This window comes from Erinaceus europaeus, chromosome 12 (genome assembly GCF_950295315.1).
Source record: "Erinaceus europaeus chromosome 12, mEriEur2.1, whole genome shotgun sequence".
NCBI lineage: Eukaryota > Metazoa > Chordata > Mammalia > Eulipotyphla > Erinaceidae > Erinaceus > Erinaceus europaeus.
Genome location: NC_080173.1, coordinates 9,053,248 through 9,068,423, shown reverse-complemented (window position 1 = coordinate 9,068,423; position 15,176 = coordinate 9,053,248). Strand labels below are relative to the sequence as shown.

General features: G+C 44.5%; 1 long non-coding RNA gene across 2 annotated transcripts in view; it reads left to right on the top strand.

The window, feature by feature from the left end:
- LOC132541828 (uncharacterized) overlaps positions 1 to 15,176 on the top strand; it is a 317,142-nt gene that overhangs the window by 238,661 nt on the left and 63,305 nt on the right. Inside the window, exon 5 of one of the 2 annotated variants that reach the window (XR_009552914.1) lies at positions 1,397 to 2,140. The exons of the other annotated variant lie outside the window; for it this stretch is intronic. This is a non-coding gene — a long non-coding RNA (uncharacterized LOC132541828). Of the gene's footprint in view, positions 1 to 1,396; positions 2,141 to 15,176 lie in introns of those variants that run through there. 2 annotated transcript variants of the gene reach the window in all.

Here is a 15,176-nt window from a genome sequence, read left to right as displayed (position 1 = left end):
TTCCTTCCTTCCTTTCTTTCTCTCTCTCTCTCTCTTTTTTTTTTTTTTACCAGAGCACTGCTCAGCTCTGGCTTATGGTGGTGCAGGGGATTGAATTTGGGACTTTGGAGCCTCAGGCATGAGAGTCTGTTTGCACAATCATTATGCTATCTATCCCTGCCCTCAAACTCTGTTTCTTTCTTTCTTCTTTTTAAAATGTCTACCTGTCTGTCTATCTATCTATCTATCTATCTATCTGGGATGGAAGAACCAGAGCATCATCTTGGTATATGAGATGCCAGGGATCAAAGTCAGGCCCTCATGCTTGTAAATCCAACACCTTATTCATGGCACCCCCTCCCAAGCTGCAACATTCTTTCTAAAAAAATATTTATTTATTTATTCCCTTTTGTTGCCCCTGTTGTTTTATTGTTGAAGTTATTATTAATGTCATCGTTGTTGAATAGGACAGAGAGAAATGGAGAGAGGAAGGGAAGACAGAGAGGGGGAGAGGAAGACAGACACCTGCAGACCTGCTTCACCGCCCTTGAAGCGACTCCCCTGCAGGTGGGGAGCCGGGGGTTTGAACCGAGATCCGTATGCCTATGCCGGTCCTTGTGCTTTGAACCACCTGTACTTAACCCGCTGCAGTACCGCCCGACTCCCACATTCTTGGTTTTTACAAGTTGTTCTTACCTTGTTGTCGTTTTGACTCATGACTAAGAACAGTCTAACTGATCCTGCCACTAAGCCTGAGTTTTAGCTGGTCACCTAACAGTTCTGTGCTTGTATCGGATGATCACAGTCATGCCCTTTGGTAGATCAACACCTTATCAGAATGGTGGCAGAAACCTCTTGCTGTAAACCAAGCAATAAAATCTGCTGGGCCCCTTGGACCAATCGCTCCCACTTTTAAATAAACTCGTATTGCATACAGAGCTGGGTTCCAGGTAGTGTGGGTGACAGGGAAGGAGCCTGGCAGTTTCATGTTTGGCTTGTCAGCATGCCACATGGTGCCAGGTGCCAGCACCATGTTATGTGATCTGAGCTACTTCGCTGACCAGCCTGTTGCCCAGTATTCATGAGAAAAGCATAGTTTACATTCCTCCCTCTCCCAGAGAACTGTGTGCAGAGAAATACCTTAAGGGCTCCACTAAATATGTCCCCTTGCCTTTCTGTTGGATTTTATGTTTCTCCAACTTCAACTGACATATCCAGGGCAGAGGTGAGGGCATCAGTGTGGTTAGAACTTTTATTAACCAACCTTTAGAAAAGACTGTGATTTGAATAATTATTCAGACACCCCTTCCCTCCCTTCTTTTCCCCTTAAACTCTATCTTTCTTGCTCTTTTCTGTTCTATTTCTGTGTAACACTAGGACCTGTCCATTCCCATACTTTTCATTCTTTTAATTTCAGATGTCTAAAGAGAAAGAGAGATAAGGAGAGACACCATAACATCAGAGACTCCCCAGTTTCCATGGCACTCACATATGATTCTGGGACTTGAACCCCCATGGCAAGGCCTGTGCCCTACTGAGTGAGTTATCTTCCATCATGCACCTGGATCTCCTGTCCATCAAGTGATCTAGTTTTTGTTCCTTAAACAGGCTACCTGGACATGAGACAGACTGTGTGTGAAGAGCCCTTCCTTCTTAGTAGTCACTGGATTCCCTTCTTCATTGGCCCTGTGGTGACTGACTAAGGTAAGAATAAAGAGAATGGACAAGGCTGACGTGTATCTGAGCAGCTGTGGGTAGAAGTCTTATTAACATTGTCTAACTGGGGGCTGCATTTTCAGCTTATTCATTTAGAAGGAATTCTACCTGTGGAGTTTAGCTTTGCTCCTCTGATCTGAAGGATGCTAGGAATGACAGAGAGTGGTGACAATGCAGACTTGGAGAAAACACAGTAGCATGGGAGCCCATCTCTGAAAATAACCTACAAAAAGTTTCATTTCCGGCATTGTGGTAGCTTATGTACCTGTCATAAAGTCATTCTGTTCCATTCCATTCCATTCCATTCCATTCCATTCCATTCCATTCCATTCCATCCCATCCCATCCCATCCCATCCCATCCCATCCCATCCCATCCCATCCCATCCCATCCCATTCCCATCCCATCCCATCCCATCCCATCCCATCCCATCCCATCCCATCCCATCCCATTCCCATTCCCATTCCCATTTCCATCCCATTCCCATCCCATCCCATCCCCATCCCATTCCCATTCCATCCCATTCCCATTCCCATTCCCATCCCATCCCATCCCCATCCCATCCCATCCCATCCCATCCCATCCCATCCCATCCCATCCCATCCCATCCCATTCCCATCCCATCCCATCCCATTCCCATTCCCATTCCCTCCCCTCCCCATCCCATCCCATCCCATCCCATCCCATCCCATCCCATTCCCATTCCCATTCCCATCCCATTCCCATCCCATTCCCTCCCCTCCCCTCCCCTCCCCATCCCATCCCATCCCATCCCATCCCATCCCATCCCATCCCATCCCATCCCATCCCATCCCATCCCATCCCCATCCCCATTCCCATTCCCATTCCCATCCCATTCCCATCCCATCCCATCCCATCCCATCCCATCCCATCCCATCCCATCCCATCCCATCCCATCCCATTCCCATTCCCATTCTCATCCCATCCCATTCCATTCTTCTTCTTTTTTTTAAGTCATTCTATTCTTAACATTAACTGTGACACAATGACTATGACCAAATCGAAACCCCAAACAAGTCTTGGCAATTGTCCCAGTAATGGTGCTTGTTGTCATGTCTTTGCAGGGCTCTGGGAACCATGGCAGCTTCCACATTTTTCTTTGACTTTCACGACACTGATAGTTTTTAAATTATAGGCTAAATAACATAGGGTTTCTTTAAGAAGTTAAAATAGAGCTATGAGATCTGGAAGTCCCTTTTTAGGATAGCAATCCAAATGCTATGAAATATTAACTCAGAAAAGATATGTCCGGGGCCAGGCAGTGGTGCACCCAGTTAATCACACATAGTACTAAGTACAAGGACCCATACAAGAATCCAGGTTTGAACCCCCAGCTTCACATCTACACGGGGGACGCTTTACAAGTCAGTGAAGCAGGTCTGCAGGTATCTTTCTTTTACTCTCTGTCCTATTGAATAAAAATGGAAAAGATGACCTCCAGGAGTGGTGGATTTATAATGCTGGCACCAAGCCCCAGCGATAACCCTGGAGGGAAAAAAAATTATGTGCACCCTGGTGCTTATTACAGCATTATTTACAGTATCTAAGATATGGAAACAATTAAAATGTCAACTGATAGATGATTGGGTAAAGATGTGGTCTATACCATGGAATACTGTTAGACTGTAGAAAAAACAAAACATTGCCATTTGTATTGTGATTGGAAGGAACTTGAAGGACTTCTGGGAAATGAATATATGGGACTTACGCTCAACAGAGTATTATGCAGGAATAAAAAAGGGTGATATTGTGTCCTTTGGGATAAAGTGGATGGAACTGGAGAAGAGGATGCTCAGTGAAGCAAGCAAGGAGGTGAAGGACAACTATAGAATGGTTTCACTCATCTGCAGAATATAGACAATTGTGAATAACAACAACAACAACGACAACAAAATGTCAACCTATTTTCAAGACTGTAGGAGAACTTTATCTATGCAGGTGGGGATGGGGACACAGACCTTTGGTGATGGGAGTGGTGGTAAAGAATAAAGACAAAATTAAAAATAAATAGAAAAAAAAAGAAAATGAAATGAAATTAGTGGAAAAAGACAAGTCCTGATTGACTTCACCCATGTGTGCAATATAAGGGCATCAACTTGCTAAGTGACACACTCCCCACACACACAAGTGGACACTGGTTGAAGTTACTTGAGGAGAAGAAGCTGGGGTGGCTGGGAGAAAGAATGAAAGGAATTTAAAGTTGGGGGATGGTGGGTAATGGCTTATTTTTAAATAAAAAAACTCTATTGGTTGGCTATCTAGCATATTTCACAGTATCAGTTTGCCTGCTGAGTGTCAGTGACTACCTTTAGACAGTGTGCACTTGACAAAGATATCGAAGAAGCCGTTTTCTGTCCTTTCCCTTGCTCACTGACTTGTGCTCTGCAAACCTTTGCCCTTGATTAAGCTGGGTCTGCCAGACCTCATCGTCAAGTTACCTCTTTTCTCTGTGTTATTCCTTGATATTTTTCTTGTGTGGAGAGGTACTGTGAGACTCTGTAAAGATTTGGTTTCTCAACACAGATTTTCCAGTTAGTTTTTTTTTTTTTTTTCCCTATCAGTATAGACTCATAGATTCAACTTTTTCATTTGCCTTAAGCGATGACGTCATTAATTTCATTGCTCAAATTATCCCAGATTTGTCAAGTGGGAAATCCTTCAAGTTGACTTTGGGCCGTTTTGACACCTCTTCATTATTTTTGATCACTGCCTTAATTTATGGGACAATATAACCATCCAGGCTCATTTTCTACGTTCCCAGCCCTGAGATTAGCTATTTCTCTAGCCATTATTGGTTCCCTTGAGTAGAAACAGATCTGCGAACTAAATGTGCTCTTTCCTACTGGGATATTACTGTGGAATGTGGTATGTACTTGTGAGGAGTATATATAACAGACAGACACACGCCGAGTTTGCATCCATGTTTATTTCTTTTCTCTCCTCTCCTCTCCTCTCCTCTCCTCTCCTCTCCTCTCCTCTCCTCTCCTCTCCTCTCCCCTCCCCTCCCCTCCCCTCCCCTCCTCTCCCCTCCCCTCCCCTCCCCTTTTCTTCTCTTCTCTTCTCTTCTCTCCCCTTCTCTTCTTGTCTTTCTTTTTTAGAAATTTTTTGCCACCAGGGTTATTGCAACTACTCCTGGTAGTCATTGCCCTGTCCCCCTTTTTTACTTGATAAGACAGAGAGAAATTAAAAGGGAAGAGAGAGACAGAGAAGGAGAGTATTTCTCTCCCTCCTAGTCAATAGGAAAAATAACTACTAGGAGCAGTGGATTCATAGTGCTAGCAGTGAGCCCCAGTGATAACCCTGAAGATGAGAGAGAGAGAGAGAGAGAGAGAGAGAGAGGAGTAAAACAGACATCTGTAGTTATGCTTCACTACTCATGAAGCTATGCAAGTAGGAATCAGGAACTTAAATCTGGGTGCTTGTACGTAATAGCATGTGCACTTAACTGGGTGTATCATTACTTGTCACCTCCTGCCCCATCCCCGTGTTTAGTGATGTTTCTACCTGAATCAACTAAAAAAAAAATGTGCATTTATAACATCTGTTTTTTTTTGTTTTTTTTCAGTCCAAACCACAGATCTCATTCTAGTTTTCCTCTTTCTATGCTTGTATTTGGGGTTTGGCTGCCAAAGAGAAGAACCATGACAGTCTGCCACTACTGCTGTTTTTCTATTTTGTGGTATGGCTTGTAGGCACTCTTAGACACAGCCATCCAATTCACTTGGTGAATTGAGGTTTGGTGCTTATACTGCTGCCTGGTGCGTTTGACAAAGAGACACTGAGAAAGTGCCCATAGGGAGTGATGAGCAGACTGGAGGGTCATAGAGGGAGTGGGGTACCATAGAAAATGCAGCTGTTTCACTTTGCCCCTCTCTGACATGCCCGTGGGGACAAGCGGCCGCTTTGTGTGTCAGATTTGGATTGGTTTGATGTGCCTTCACAGGTCTCAGTTGACTGGAACTTGGCATGGAGGATGGAGTTGCCATATGGTTTACTGGGTGCCCTCTTTCTGGGGTTGGGGAGGTAGCTGGTGGGAAGGTGGACTAGTAGATCAGAAAAGTTCTTTTAAAAATTTTTTTTAATCCCTTTACTAGAAGAAGGTCCAGAGAGGGAAATAGAAGAAATCCCCAAAATGTCTCTTTTTCAGTAAGGTGGCCAGATTTAACAAATAAAAATGCAGGGCATAAAGGCTAGTTAGCTTTCTTCTATGAATCATGGGAGAAGAAGAACATGACTCCTTAGGGGCTTCCAAATGTCAGAGCCAGAACAGTCAAAGATCTAGGGCAGGGAAGCGTGGGGCAGTGATGTCTGCACCTCCACTCCCCATCGCCTCCCTTCTCGGCTCCAAGACTCTTGAAAGACGTGAATCCTTCCCCAGAGAGCACAGTGGCGTGGCCATGACTTGTTAAATACCATAATTAAAATACTTCTCTTATTAACTTTGTGATAATGCTCCCCCCTCCCCTTCTCCTCCTCAAAATTACATGTTAGCATTTTGTTAATTAAATTTCCAGTTCCAACAGAACTTCTTGCTGTTTCCATGTGGTTTACTGGGGGCCCTCTTCCTGGGGATGGGGGGTGGGAAGGTGGCATAGCAGGTCCGACAAGTTTTTTTTTTCCTTACTAGAAGAAGGTCCAGAGAAGGAAATAATAGAGGCTTTAAAATGTCTTGTAAGGTGGCTAGATTTAGCAAATAAAAATGCAGGGCATAGGGTCTAGGCATACCCAGTAGAGACCCTGGTCCCCATCTGCAGGGGGAAAGCTTCATCAGTGGTACAGCAATGCTGCAGGTCTCTCTCTCTCTCTCTCTCTCTCTCTCTCTCTCTCTCTCCTCTTTCCTTCTTAATTTCTGCCTCTATCCAAAATAAATAAACAAAAATATAAATACATGTGTTAAAAAAACAAACAAACAAGGCACTCAGTTGAATTTGAATTGGATTGTGGAGGCTGGGTGTGGGTACACCTGGTTGAGCACACATGACAATGCACAAGGACCCAAGTTCAAGCCTGCAGTCCCCACCTGCAGGGGGAGAGCGTCACAAATGGTGAAGCAGGGCTACAGGTGTCTCTCTTCCTCTCTTCTTCTCTATCTCCCCCTCCCCCCTCGATTTCTGGCTATCTCTATCCAATAAAAACAAATAAAGATAATTTAAAAAATTTAATTGGATTGTAACAAGTAATATTTTAATGGGTGCTTGCAACATTGCTTATGATCTACTTGGGCCAAAAGCTTACTGTTTATTTTGCTGAGTCTTGAGCTTAGTGGGCATCCCATGCTTTCTCTGGCAATCTCACACCTACACCTAAACCTTGACTCACAGCTACAGAGGACAGACGTTTTCTACTGATTCTTTAGTTACTGGATCAACAGTAGGGCTTGTTTTTATGGTTTGAGAAAGCATCTTAGTTAACAAATGTCAGAAGATTTTGTAGTTTCATGTTTTACTAATACTGGATGATGACTAATAAGGATTTATTGATCTCTTAATCATTCGAGTAGCATCTACCATGAACCAGATGCTGTGGGAAAGGCTGGGAAAACACAAACATGTCAATTTGTCACAAGCCTTGACTTCCAGGGATTCACTGCTCAAAGCAGAGGTCCTGAGGTCTAGTCAAATCCAGCAACCATGTTTTTGTATAAATAAAACTTTATTGTCACAGAGCCATGCCCCTCTGCTTAATATTGTTTATGGTTACTTTCGACTAGAGTGACCGAATTGAATGGTTGTGATGGAAACCAACTGGCCCGAACACCTAAAATATTTATTTTTGAACCTGAAGAGCAAAAGTCTTTTGCTCTTTGACCTAGGGGAAGAATCAGTTGGCCATGGAAACAGTATGCTGAGAAAGAGATGTAATGAAAGTTGGGAGCACAGACAAGAGAGTCTCCAATTCTGCTTCTGTGCTGACCAACCAGTTTGATGGGGTTGATGCTAAAGCTGGTCTTGCAGGAATTACCAGCGAGTGGGAAAGGGACAGAGGTGAGATTCTAAGAGAAAGAAGAGTGTGTGTGTAAGTACAAGGCTCCTTTGGGGGTATGTCCAGAGGAACGTGGGAGAGATGAGATGCAAGCTGGTAAGCCGTTCTACTGAGGGTCTCAATATTTCAGGTATTTGACGTGTGTTCCTTTACGTCATGGACACCACAGGCTTTCAAAAACTACAATGTGTATTTTCTGTTGAAGTTTTAATTTTATGTAAGGGTGACCGGTGACTCAGAAAGACAAATGAAATTGTGCTCAATCCCAGAGGAAGAAGCAGAAATGTTAGGATACTAAATGGGACAACCTGAATGTCCCTGTTTATTGGCCTAACCCTATGGTGCGCCAGAAAGTATATGCACCCTCACACCTGGTGAAGTGCACAGTTGGCATGCAGTGAGTGTGTTTCTTTCCAAGCAGCAGTTCCTGTCTGAGCTTAGTTTTGTTATCTGAAGGATGATGGACTACATCTGGAGGCCTTTTTAGCTACCACAGTAGCCCAAGTAGAGGCCAGGGAGACAGCTTCAAGTCCTATAATGCACAAGACAGTACTATCTGAAAAGACTGATTTGTCCAAATGCTAATAGTGCCCCCAATGAAGCAAGCTCACCCTACATCCCTATGCCCAACATGGGCACTGGCATTAAAAAAAGAAAAAAAAGGGAGTTGAGCGGTAGCACAGTGGGTTAAGTGCAGGTGGCGCAAAGCACAAGGACCTGCGTAAGGGTCCCAGTTCGAGCCCCCAGCTCCCCACCTGCAGGGGAGTCGCTTCACAAGCGGTGAAGCAGGTCTGCAGGTGTCTATCTTTCTCTCCCCTTCTCTGTCTTCCCCTCCTCTCTTCATTTCTCTCTGTCCTATCCAACAACGATGACATCAGTAATAACAACAATAATAACTACAACAATAAAACAACAAGGACAACAAAAGGGAGTAAATAAATAAATATTTAAAAAAGGAAAAAAGAGGTTCTTAGGAATGTTTGCTGAACTGAAAAAAGTGTTAATGTTTTCAGAATGGGGACAAGATCAGATTCAGTAGTGGGTAGCATATAAAGTAGAAACAGGGCAAGAACATCAATCAGAATGAAATACAGCGACTGATATAAAGGTGTCTATTTATTTATTTATTTATTCTCAAGTTATGGTGAGTAACAGTGAGATTTTCCAGTTCAGGAAAAATCTAATAATGGGGGGGGGGGGTAGGTGTGCTTGTTGGAGATGCACGCTGACTATATCAAGAGGAGGTGGGGCCATGAAGGCAAAGCCAGTGGTCCGGGAGAAGTGGGAACACAGGAAACACACTTGTGTGAGGTCAGAAGGCAGACTCAGCAGGATTTGTATGTGGGGGGTGAGGGGAAGGGTCATGAAGATACTTGTCTGAGCCATTGCAACACTGACTGAGGTAAGGGAGGCAGACCAGGTGTGTGTGAAGACAGAGCGGGTGGAGTGGGAGGGATGATGGATGTGGGGTTTGCTGATTTTGAGGCAACTACAGGATCCCTGTTTGCCCGTGTGGCAATTTTCAATAAGCCCACAGGAAATTTGAGTTTGGAACTGGGGAAATAAAGCTGGAATGAAAATATTGACACCATGGAGGTCTTTCTTACTGATGCATAGTCTTTCTTACACTGCCTTGCCCTTCCCCAATATCATAGGGAACAACAGGTTTCTGAACTTGAGATCTGCGTGATGGGGTCAGGGTTATCATGCACAAGGACCTGGGTTCAAATCCCTCAGTCCCCACCTGCAAGGGGGAAGCTTCATGAGAGGTAAAGCAGGGCTGCAGGTGTCTCTCTGTCTCTCTCCTCCCTCTTCCCCTTCCCTCTCAATTTCTTTTTTGCAGTATAAAAGTAATAAATGAATAATTTGCCTCTATGTACAAGTGATGCTGTCATTTTTCTTTTCTTTTAATTCTTTAAAATTATTTTTTTATTGGAGACCGCCAGAAATTGAGAGGATAGGAGACACAGAGGGAAAGAGAGAGATAGATACCTGTAGCACTGCTTCATCACTTGCAAAGCTTTCTCCCTGAAGGTGGGGACCAGGGGCTTGAACCCAGGTCCTTGAGCATTGTTAACGTGTGTTCAAACAGGTGTGCCACCACCCGATCCCCCTGTTATTTTTTTACTGAGCCGTAACACTTTCCCATCTGTCAGTGCAGACATAGGATTGACAAAAGAGCACATCCTTATAGAGTGTGCTTGCTCGGTCACGTGCATAGCCTGGGCTTACACATGACCCCTGACACACTGGAGGAAGCTTCAGTGCTGCACTGTCTTTCTCTCTCTCCCTATCTCAAAAAAAAAAAAATACACATATGCTCACCACGTGAAAGTCTAGTCTAAGACTACGTGAGATGTGGATGTGAGACGGGTAGTCTGTTAACATCGATGGTAGCACGTCCGTACTGTACTATTGAATCTCCTTGCTTACACACACCTGTACGGATGTGTGTTCACATACACATGGCCTAGTACGTGCAAATACTGACCAGGAGACCTTGGAATTCTTGACGGAGATGTTTATTATTGTAATTAAAAAGACTGGAAAAGGAGGTTGGGCAGCGGTGCACCGGGTTAAGTGCACACAGATCAAAACAAGGACCTTGTGTGAAGATCCCAGTTTGAGCTCCTGGCTCCCCATCTGTAGGGGGGATGGTTGAGAAGTGGTCAAACAGGTCTGCAGGTCTCTCTCTCTCTCTCTCTCCCCCTTCCCTTCGCAGTCTCTCTCTATCTTATCCAATAAAATGGAAAAAAAAAATGACCACAGGAGCAGTGGTTTCTAAGTGTTGGAATGGAGCCCACCAATAACCCTGGAGGCAAAGAGAGAGAGAGAGAGAGAGAAGAAAAATAAATTAAAAAAAAAACTTCTGGGGGCTGGGTGGTAGCGCAGTGGGTTAAGCACACATGGCACAAAGTACAAGGATCGGGGTAAAGATCCCGGTTCGAGTCCCCAGCTTCCCACCCAGAGGGGGTCCCTTCACAGGTGGTGAAGCAGGTCTGCAGGTGTCTATCTTTCTCTCCCCTTCTCTGTCTTCCTATCCTCTCTTGATTTCTCTCTGTCCTATCCAACAACAGTGACAGTAATAAGAACAACAATAAACAACAAGGGCAACAAAAGGGGAAAAAAATGGCCTCCAGGAGCAGTGGATTCGTAGTGCAGGCACTGAACCCCAACAATAACCCTGGAGGCAAAAAACAAACAGAAAAAACTTCCTCAGGCTTTGAGCAAGGGGTTAATAAATGGGAGGTTTATTACATCACAGGTTACTTAGGTACGTAAAAAGCCTGGCAGCAAAATGGGCAAAGGGGCAAAGATGGGCGAGTCAGGATGGCGGGAGCCGTGAGTCTAAGCTCCTCGGGCCACACTCATGGCAAAGCAAGTTTTTTTTTTTTTTTTTTTTAGTGATTTAATAATGATTAACAAGGTTGTAAGATAACAAGGATACAATTTAATACTTTATCCTACCACCAGAGTTCCACGTCCCACTAGAAGCTTCCCTATTCTTTATCACTTTTCGAGTATGGAGCAAAATTCTTTATAGGGTGCAGAAGGTGGAAGGTCTGCCTTCTGTAATTGCTTCTCCACTGGACATAAACTTTGGCAAGTGAATCCATACTCCCAGCCTATTTATATCTTTCCCTTATTTATCTATTATTATTATTATTATTTTTTTTTTTTTAACAGAGCACTGCTCGGCTTTGGCTTATGGTGGTGCAGGGGATTGAACTCTGGAGCCTTAGACATGAGAGTCTCTTTGCATAACCATTATGCTATCTACCCTCACCCTATTTCTATTTTTCCTTAGTTGGGCAGGGCTCTGGAGAGGTGAGGTTCTGGAACACATTAGTGAGGTCATCTGCCCAGGGAAGTCAGGAAGGCATCATAGTAGCATCTGCAACTTGGTGGCTGAAAGGCAGTGTGCTATAAAGCAGTACAAACTATTAAATAAACAGGAACCCAAAGGTAGGAATAGGGCAGATGAAATTAGACGTCTTTTGTATAGGAAGATGCTAGGAAGTCTGTTCCAAGCTAGGTATGTTCCAAGGGGTCCATGACTTTAGTAATTTTTGCCTGAAGCAAGCTCTTCTCTTTTCTTTCTTTTTTTAAAATTTTTAAATTTTATTTATTTTCCCTTTTGTTGTCCTTGTTGTCTTTTTATTGTTGTAGTAGTTATTGTTGTTGTTATTGATGCTGTCATTGTTGGATAGGACAGAGAGAAATGGAGAGAGGAGGGGAAGACAGAGAGAGGGAGAGAAAGACAGACACCTGCAGACCTGCTTCACCACTTGTGAAATGACTCCCCTGCAGGTGGGAAGCTGGGGGCTCGAACCAGGATCCTTATGCCTGTCCTTGCGCTTTGCGCCACGTGCGCTTAACCCTCTGTACTACCACCCGAGTCCCAGCAAGCCCTTTTCTAAGTCAGCTATCTTGCCAGCCCATGGAATAGTTTTTTGATCCCCCTGTTACTGTTTGCTTCGTTTTGCTATAGTTGAGAAGTAACACAAGCCAGAAAGAGGGCAGAAGCAAGTCCTCCTGGTTTAAATCTACAAATGTCCAGCTCTTGTGCTTGTCTTTTCTTCTCAATTCTCAACAGGTGACAGCAGCATCTCCCTCCTTCTGGCACTTAAATAAGAAACTCTAAAGTCGCCTGGGGAAGGGGCCGAGTTTAGTTTGAGGATTTGAGGTGTTTTTTTTCCTGTATGCTGTTCCAGGGAGCACTGGAAGGCAGAGTCAGATTCTGCCCTCTTTTACCTTTGAGGAGTCTCTGCTTTAGAAGGAGAAGTTCTGCAGAGCCCACAAGACTTCCTACCTCTACACCCTGTGGTGTCTCGTCAAGCAGGGCAGGCTCTCCTCTAAGCCTGCAGGCTCCTTGCTGTCTGACCCCAGCCATCTCCCTTGGCTTCAAATTACAAAGGAGGACTAGAAGCCAAGACTCAGCCAAACTGCATCAAGGTTCCAGCTAGGGAGACCAGCTGAGCTGCCAGGCAGCAGGGCTCAGTTGTAAATACTCAGGAAGCAGCAAGTTTATCCTGGGAAGGAGTTTCTCTGTGTTTGTTTCTACACACAGCTCTGATGACTGCAGGAGGCATGTGTTTCTTCCAAATGTGTTGACATTCATATCACCTTGAGGAGGGAGGGGTGGTGTCAGGGCTGCTGGTGGTGACAGTGGGGATATACTTTGACATGCAGCTGACTTATTCATTTGGCTTCACTTGATATAAGGACACAACTGTTGGTTCCATCTCCTTTCAGTTTTAACTGGATTGTCTATGCTGAAGCCATAGAAGGCCCTGCCAATCCAAGTTGATGATTTTCTGCACAAGTTATCTTGGTCCACAATGGGACCAGGATGTAGGCTGCATAAGGGTCCCCTTCATGATCCGTTCCCAGCTAATGTGGGCAGCTCTCCTCCTCACTACTAACTCCTCCCTCACCCCTTACACATATAACAACTTGATAGACCTGTAATTGGTAGGAGAGATGTGGAGGAGAGATTTGCAGATCTTAATCTCAGCAGTGCTGATTACCTCTGGGGTCCTGGGAGAGGATCAGCCCTCGGGTGTAAAAAGAACCCGAAAAAAAAAAAAAAAAGAATCAGAGATGCAAGGTCTTTGATATTGCTTATTGTAGAAATCTGATTATACTTTGGAATTCAGAAACACCAAGAAGAAAGAGTTGTCTGTTTTCTGGTATTATCATGCTCAATGATTAACTAATTGATTGACTGATTGATCCACTCAGCAAACATCTATTGCATGCGTCTCTGTGTGGCACAAGCATGGTACTTCCTCTGTGAAGTACTTTGGTTTGCTGGATCATCTTGGCTGAGCTCATAGTCATTTCCATAGAAAATTCCAGGGTGGAATTAGGAGACTGAATCTGTCTACACCAAGTGACCTTGAGCAAGTCACTTCCCATCACTGGAATTCCAGGTTCTTCCCTGAAGTTCCTTGCAGCTCTGAAGCTCTGTAGAGCAGGGAGGACCATGGGTGACAGGATGAGACTCCTTCTTCCTTCTGCTATTGGCAGGGTCTGAGGACCAGAATGAAGGGGCCATCCTCCCTCTGCCTTCAGGCTTAGCCTCAAGAGTTCTCCTCTTCCTTGTCCTTTCTGTCCCCAGAGGTGAGAAACAGAGACAGAGGCACAGAAGAGGGAAAGGTAGAGAAATAAAAACAACAACTATAAAATACCCCAAAGCCTTCCCATATTTAGGGAGAGGTGCTGGTCTAGCTTCATGGGCGGGAGACAGACAACCAGGGACTCATGGCTGAGCTGGGAAGCAGCATCTCGTTTATTCATCAGATACATCGCCTTTTATGCATCTCTTCACCGGAAGTGACAAGGGAAAGGAAATGACTAGGAGAGGGGGCGGAGCAAAAAAAAAGAGCACGAACAGAACATAGAAAGCTTCCATCTAACCAGTGGGGATTAAACCAATACCCTGCAGGCAGGGCGGGACCCAGGTAAAACAGTGATTATGTAAATAGACCACATCGTAAGTAATACAAGAACCTAATGTGATGATCAACACAGAAGGTCTTATAAGCAGAATTTAGAAGCATACCAACAGAGAGGGATCAGATTTCAACCTAAACAACAACAAAAAAACCACACACACACACATACACACATACATACACACATACATACACACATACACACACGTACACACATACACACACACATACACACACATACACACACACACACACACACACACACACACACACATGTATTGGTGTCCCCTGGCTATTACCGACTTTGGAGCCCAAATAGATGTTCTCTGTCAAGTCAGAGATTGTGGTTCAGAGTGGAGACCGAATTATGTACACATCACCATGGCAACGTTTAGATAAACTAGCTCAGAGGCCTGAGGATGAGTATTAATGGGAGAACTGCCTTTCTTTTTTTCTTTCCTAAGAAAGATACTAGCCTAAGGTAAAGAACAGCTGAGCTGGATTAACGGAGTCCTTTCTAGAGATTTCTTACTCCTGAATGTCTTTTGCTGTGAAATTGTCAGAGACAAGTCATTCACTGTGTCAGGCCAAGGTATTTCGGAGGCCTTGAGTTTTATTGACTAACTTGAGACTGCGATTGATGACTCATGTTGAACAGGACTGATCTGGATGCTAGGGGAGAAGGAACGTGCATATGCATAAACAGGTGTGTGTGTGTGTGTGTGTGTGTGTGTGTGGTAGGGCTGACAGTGGTGACAGTAATTAGGAAGTCACCTGCTTGTCCCTGATTCCCTCTGCCCTGGTCAGACCCAGCCACAGGCAACTTGCCCTTTGTCTACTTAGCAGCCATTGTCCGTCTGATGCCCTGTGATCATAGGACACGGGATTCTGGGGCACCAAGATGAGTGGCTGCTAGGTTACACCCAGTGTCTACTATTGGGATTAGTGCTACAGGCTTAGGCCTACTAAGATTCTCTTGGCATTTTAGAATTTTCTATGGCACAGACTCCTAGGAAAC